Source organism: Rattus norvegicus, chromosome 2 (genome assembly GCF_021556685.1).
Source record: "Rattus norvegicus strain SHRSP/BbbUtx chromosome 2, alternate assembly SHRSP_T2T, whole genome shotgun sequence".
In the NCBI taxonomy this organism is placed as follows: domain Eukaryota; kingdom Metazoa; phylum Chordata; class Mammalia; order Rodentia; family Muridae; genus Rattus; species Rattus norvegicus.
The window spans coordinates 204,495,457-204,503,094 of record NC_141535.1 but is presented as its reverse complement, the minus strand read 5'-3'; positions in this window follow the sequence as shown (position 1 = coordinate 204,503,094).

Genomic DNA, 7,638 nt, shown 5'->3' with positions numbered 1-7,638 from the left:
TGATTCACATTGATAAATAAAGTACGAAGGGGGCTCCAAAGCCACCTTTTAGTCTGTGGGAAGTAACTCACATCTTTTTATTGAAAGAGTATGGTTTATTCAAAACTTGACTTTCTTAAACTTCTCCCTTACACACAATTATCTATACTTGAAAAAACTCTCTACCTTTCTCTTCCTAATAGGGGAAGAAGGAGAAGTCTATATCACTACCTCAGTGACTCTCATATTTATAACGAGTTTGGTTTTGTATGTAAAATGTGAGCCCAATTCTGATTTCTCAAGAGAATTAGAATGGTCTTGCTAAGGTTGGACCCCAGTGCACAGGAATATGGGGGGCAGTAAAGGGGATGTATAGGGGGAAAACCTGCATAGGGGAAGGAGAGGGGAGGGAATGGGGGCTTATGGACAGGAAACTGAGAAGGGGAATAACATTTGAAATGTAAACAAAGAAATATATCTAATAAAAAATTTTTAAAAAAAGAAAATTTGAGTTAGTTTGTTTTGACTGGCAAACAGAATACCATATTGTTTAAAAACCACAAATTTACTTTTTTCCAATATTTTAGAGGCTAAATATCCCTATTAATAAGTTAGACAATGTTAGTAAGGATTTTTTTAACTTCCTGATGCCCACCTTCATTCTGTGTCTAAATATGACTGCTCTGTGGTACGTACACATGAGTGGAGGACTAGAGAACAGGTAAGCCAGAGCCAGAAGGACAAACTCTGATGGCTTTTCTCCTGAAAGGCCTAGAATTTGAAAGACTTAAGCGAACTTTGTTATGGTGACAATAATTTTATTATCTTCTTTCATGACTTACTGAATTTTGTCTCTCTTGCACACAAAGTACATTCATACCGCATTGATTAGCCTCAACTTGGTACAAAAGTGACACCTGAGATAGATATAATTCATTCTGACACAGAAAGAACTCCCTAGCCCTGTTTCTTAGAACTAGAAGTTTCTGTGCCTTGAAGAGCTGATTTGTGGACTGCAGGGAGTAAGCATTTTCATATCTGAAGAGGAAAAATGTTGTAAGGATAAAAGTAGCAATGGATAGATGGTGACTTCTAAACTGACCAAGCTAAATTATGACTTAACTATTATATAATGCTTACCTTGCATCTCCATATCAGTGACAATACCACCTTACCAGATTGTTGAAGGTTGATCTCTTGCTTTTATTGTAGTGCTAACTCCTGGCCCCAAAAGCCTGGCTGTCCCTAGAAACAGAGAGTCTGCATGCACCCAAGTGATATACCCATGTGATGCTATGTAACCTTAGTGAATAAAGATGGCTATAGCCAATGGATGAGGAAATAAAAGTTAGGCAGGGTTTTTGGGTTCCTGGGCTTGGAATCTGAGACCATTAAAGAAAGACAAAAGGAGGAAAGAAAAACCTGCCATGGGATAAATGAGTTAGGAATACATGGCCATGAGGGCAATTCAATTGCAGTTAAGAGCAGCACAGGTGGAACACAGAAAGAGTAAGAGCATCCTCATAGAAGCAGGGGGAGAGGAGAGGGCATATGGGAGAGAGGAGAAAGAAGATAACAGTTGAAGTCTAAATACATAAAATATCCAAGAAAAATAAAATTAAAAAACATTAAAAAAGAAACCATGCTGATGTAATGGCATGTGATGTGTAACTCCTTGAGGCCATACTGAGGCTTGTGGTCCATGCAGTCCCTGAGGAACATGACTGGGCAGATGTTCATGGTCTGGACTACCAAATGAAGTCGTGTTGATGTCTGTGGCCTGTGCTGAGCTGGCTCTGCCCTTCACTCGCTGCTGAATGACTCTCCCGAGTTGATGGCTTCTGGAGGAAGTGGAGGATTTAAAAGGATTTCCTGCCCTTGGAGGACTGGTCCTTAGGACTTTGACCACACTCCAATAAGAATGTAGACAACATAAAATGGACTTGTTTTTTTGTTTTTTTGTGGAGGAAGGTGGTCACATAGGAGGGGGTGGACATAGGACTGGGAAGTTGTATGATTGGGGTGCATGATGTCAGATTCCCAAATAATCAATAAAGAATTTATTTTGAAATAAATGTTTACACCATTAAAAAGAAGAAAGTTATAATTTTGGGTTATTGCTGTGGAAATAGATTTTAAAAATAGAAGGCAGACATTTGGCCGGCTCTAGTGGCAATTAAGGCTTATAATAAAAATATAAGTTGTGTGTCTTTTGTCTGGCAACTGAATGATCAAAGGTGAAGGAGAAATCCTGATTTGAAATTAAACAGTAATGAGAAAAGCAGATTTTTAGGGGTCCCTGGTGTTATAGCTGTTTATGGTGGAATGACACTTGCAGTCTGTGGAGGCCACTTGGTCCCTACAAGCAGGGAGGAAGTAGCTGTGCTTCCCAGGTAGTGGCAGTCACAGTGACTACTGAGCCCTTGGTGAGGTTATTTCCTTCTTTTTTTTAACCAGACAAAGTGTGCTCCTAGAATTCCCTTTCTGTCCTACGTCCTGTTTGATTTAGTGCAGGTACCAGGGCTTCGGCTGATATGTCACCATTCCGACTTTGGCCTTTGTTTAAGAGAATTCCTGGGTCCACGTTTCGGTGACCACTCTGAATACAAAGCATTTAGTTAACCTCAACCATGGCAGTTTCCTCAAAATACAAGACTAGATATTTAAGCAAAATATTGCATTCTGTCACATGCATATATTGAAAATTCCTTAATTTTGGTGCTTGTTTTTCTGTGTTTTTAAAAGTTGCTATATACTCAGCAACTTTTAAAAGGAAGTTTTAAGAAGGAGGAGGAAGAGGAAGAAGAGGAGGAGGAGGAGGAAGAAAAAGAAGAAGAAGAAGAAGAAGAAGAAGAAGAAGAAGAAGAAGAAGAAGAAGAAGAAGAAGAAGAAGAAGAAGAAGAAGAAATGCTTTGAACAAACCCTGACTGGTTGACAGTTCTGCATAAAAGCAGAAGTTATGCAAAATTACAGTAAAATAATAGTAAATGCAGGTAATGGCCAGACAATCCCAGGGATAATGTTTTTTTTTTTTTTTTTTTTTTAGCTGGAATTCTCAGATTGTCTTGGTAATAGTTATGGGTTAGGAATTCAACTCTTAAATATATAATATAAATAATTTTCGTATTATGATACAAAATTACACATTTTGTCACTAAGTACATCTACCCGAAAATCTGTTTCATGAATAGTTCAAAAAATATCGTAACATACAGTACCCAGGCTATGAGACATAGGGTACTATAATATAATAAAGGGAATTTCTCCTAACTTTTACTTTAAAATCAATCAGGAGCTTGTGGGGTTTTTTTGCAATAATGATATATACTCAGATATGACTGTCTAGTATATTCTTTTTAGTCTACAACACCTCTATCATTTTCTTCTCATGTTTTACCCCAAACTATAGCCAATGCATTCATCTCATGTTTGACTTCGAACTATTTTCTCAAAGCAACTATTTTTATGTCTTGCATGTTTTTTCTGCACATTATTGTACCAAAATTTATTCTCATTCAATGCCAATTCATACAAAGCTTCCTTTCCTACAGTTTTCAATAACTCTTCTTGTTTCCATCTCACAACTTACCAGAATATCATGCAAAACCATGGGTTTACCAGCAATCCTTCAAAACACAAAAATTCTTGTAGTATTAGCATCAGAATTAATACAATCTCTACTCAACACAATCCTTAAGTCATACATGTATACTTTAGGTATTATTTATAGTGGGTCCTCACTTCCCTGCACCAAATGCAAAGTTAGTCACTCTAGTTGACTATAACAAATACCTCCAAATAATGTACTTAACTCAGAGCAATATATTCTTCTAACTTTAATCCAAAACATTCATTTTTCCCAAATTTACATCATAACTGCAAACAAGAAATAACAGAGCTTATCAGTGTGATTCACTATGGTAGTCACAATAGCTTAAAACACCTTTCTCTCACTAGTTTGATTTGTAAATGGATAGCTCTTGGAAAAAGACTGGTTAACTAGAAAATCTTATGTGTAGTTCTTATAAGACATGGAGAGGATACAGTGTAGGGTTTTACAAAGCAGGTTTACAAAACAATATGTAGAAGTTCATTAAATCTATATAATTTCTCTCTTTTTTTTTTTTTTTTGGAGCTGAGGACTGAACCAGGGCCTTGCGCTTGCTAGGCAAGCGCTCTACCACTGAGCTAAATCCCCAACCCCTAATTTCTCTACTTTATGCTTAGCATTTTAATAATTAACTTTATCAAAAATATTTACTTAGATTTTTCTTAGCAATAAATTTTATGATTTCAAGAATGTGCTTTTGTTCATAAATTGAATATTTCATAAAGTGAAAGTTTAAAAATACCTTTAAATTAAAGAACTGTGTCTGTATTTGTCAGATTACAGACATTAAGATAAAGTTACTTGTATTTGAAATATAGAAAATTGTTCATAGGATAATAATAAAATAATATCGTGGTTAGCTTTTCAAAGAGATGACATAAAGCCCTAAGCTATAAAGAAATAGCAAAGGTAGAAATCGATCTGAATGACAGTGAACGAAGGCAGAAGCAAGACAGAAGAATTTCCCACTGGTGCCTTGATTCAGATTTTGTTTGAGAGGGTCTGGCACCATATAAACACATAGTATGATATTATTTATTTATTTATTTACCTATTTATTTTTATTCATTCCATTCGTTTACATCTCAAATGATATCCCACTTCCTGGTTATTCCTCCACCAACCCCCTACCACCTCACATCTGTCCTCTCCCTCCCTTTTGCCTGAACGTGGTGCCCCCCAACCACTCACCCTCTCCTTACTGATTCCAGCATTCCCCTATACCTATACCGGGGCATCAAACCTTCCCAGGACCAAGTTCCTCCCATCATATTTGATGTCTGTAAATTCCTCAGAGCTTAGTTCATGCCAGTCAGCAGGAATATTTCAGAACATAGCTAACCTTTCACAACCGTTTCCAAGTAGGATGACCTGTTGACAAAGATGCCAAGAAACAGAAGCACACAAGTAAGACACAGCACTCTTTTCTTGCTGTGATTTTAGAGAACCTTTGATAACTTTAATGACAAAGCATATTATGTTGAAAGGTAATTATGAACAAACAAATTAATAAAGAAAAGCACTGTTGGTTTATTTTCACAAGTGTAAACTGTCCATTTTAACTCTGGTTTATATCAGTATAGCACCTGATCCTCAGGACCATTATCAGTATTTTACTGAGTTGAGCTAGTGATGTGGACTGGTAAAAATTTCATTTCATATTAGATATTTATTCTATATGATGCATAAACTAATATATACTCGTAGTTCACTTTTCTGGCTACCATAGAGCAATAATTTGAATGTTGGTCAGAAAATCATCAGAACAACATGTTCCCTTTATGTTCTGTTAAATAGTGTTTATGTTTCAATTCTTGTGTTGCCAACCTTTCATATCACATAATAAGTACTAAGCTGGGGAACAAATGTTATTTACTATAGTGGTTTCCTTGATAGCCTGGTGCAACCATTTCTTAAAACATTGATTAGAAGAATCTTAACCCTTAATAGAAAATAGATTTACCTACTAGAATCAATTGGACAGCTAGAGCATGCTCACTATATAAGCCGAGTTTCAAAGATCCATCAGATCATGTACCCTTTCTAAACTCTTATATGCAAGCTGTGAGAGAGTTATATGAGAAAAACATGTTCACTAAACCAATAATGCTTTACCCAAAGTATTATTGAGTGAAAAGAATGTAATCCCTGATCATTTATCTCTGTTAGAAAAGAGAATTCAGCAGTTGGTTCTAAGCTCATCATAGTCCATGTGTAGCTTATCTTGTCTGATTTAAGCTAATTTGAGGCAAGCTTGCTTACTACTTGTATGGTGACTGAGGGAAGAAGAAAGCGATGTTGATTCTGTACATTTTGTACAGGGCTACTGCGCTGGCACAACTTTGTGGAAAGACTATAAAAATATACTGTTTTTGCTTCACAAACTATTGGCCTTTACTTTTATTGACTTTCAGCGAAATTGCATTTACCAGTTCGGTAGTCACATCTCTAATGCTTAGGCTGTGCTAATTTACTATTTGAAGGGAATCAAAATTCAAGTAGAACTGCAGCAAGCATAACATCCTAATTAAGGTTTCAATAACTCATTGTCATTTTGTTAAATCAGTCCATTGTCCATAATTGCAAAACTGTCAACTTAATGGGGAACTGATAATTGATTACCAATTCTGAATCATTCAAGTCTTGTTGATTGTAGTTAACTTTATAACTGTTTTTCAGCGATCTATATTTATTTACAGAGATGATTTTCTTTTTCTCTTTAACAAAGAGAGATGATCACACGAACTTTTCTGGCAAAATGTAGCGCTTTCCTCTGGATCAGATTACTAACGCAATCATCCTGACATTGTACACTGCAGCTCAGAAAATGGTTGTGCTCGTCAGCCTGACAATAAATTTGTCTAAAAAAATTAATTTTCTGCATACGTATTTTCATTCTCTTGATGAAATATTATTGTTTGTTCAACAAAACTTATTATGCTTTTCAAAAACAACAACTGTAAACTTAGCCACAGAGCGTACAACATTTCGAAACTGAGGTTCCTCTTTTTCTATTTGGGTAATGATTCTAATAATATTTCATCTGGCAAGAGGGCTACTTATACTACACAGACGCAATACCTGTGCAAATTTTCCTAAAGTGAAATATCTATTTAAACTGTTCTTTGAGCGTGAACAGTCATCCAGTTCAGTCACCAATATCTGTTCTGTATTCTGGGGCTCAGCTAGTCTTTTTTGCCTGGAGAACTTCTTGCAATATTGATAAGTAATTGATCATGGTGTAAGTATTCAGTCACTACCAAGTTCTTTCATTGTAGTCACTGTGACTGTTGTATCTCCCACCAAGGAGATAATGCTAAAGTCATCACTCAAACTATTCTGCTTGCTGGATTTTCCTATAAATACTGGATATAACTCTTATATTCTTGGTACCCATTTCTGCTATTAGACAAAAATGAGTTTGTCATCCTTATAATACCAAAAATCTCTAGAATATGGAAGACACATATTTTAATGTTTTCTTTTCTAAGAAGGAATGAGAAATTATATTTGATAACATAAATTTGCTTTGTTATCCCTAGATTTTTTCTCATATATTATGAGAAACTAGGTTTTATAATTCACCTTCAATTTTCATGGCCCATAATGAGTACTAGCTTCAACCAACCAAGCAAAAAAAAAATAATCCACATTTTCATGCTTCTAAACCTGGTGAACTGACTCCTTGGTCACTGTCAGCTTTAGTCAATACTTCTAATTTCAATCAGTTTAGGTCATATTTTCTGCACACTCATCTACCATCTGTGCACATGGTCTGCATATACATTTACTAAATTTGTGCCACTGTTATGGTTCTCCCCCGAACCTGTAAGGTTTCATTTTGTGTGATTGGATTCTGTAATTGCCTGAATTGGACTGTGGTTTAAAGAAAAGGAAGGAGAGTGTATGGAAGGAGACAACAGAATTGCATGGCAACACTTGCACAGCAACTCATTCCCACCAGTTATTCATAAGGTCTTTATGTAATATAGAACAGGCTTATCATGCATGGCAGAAGGACCTGCTATAACTTGTGAGAGAAAGTAATA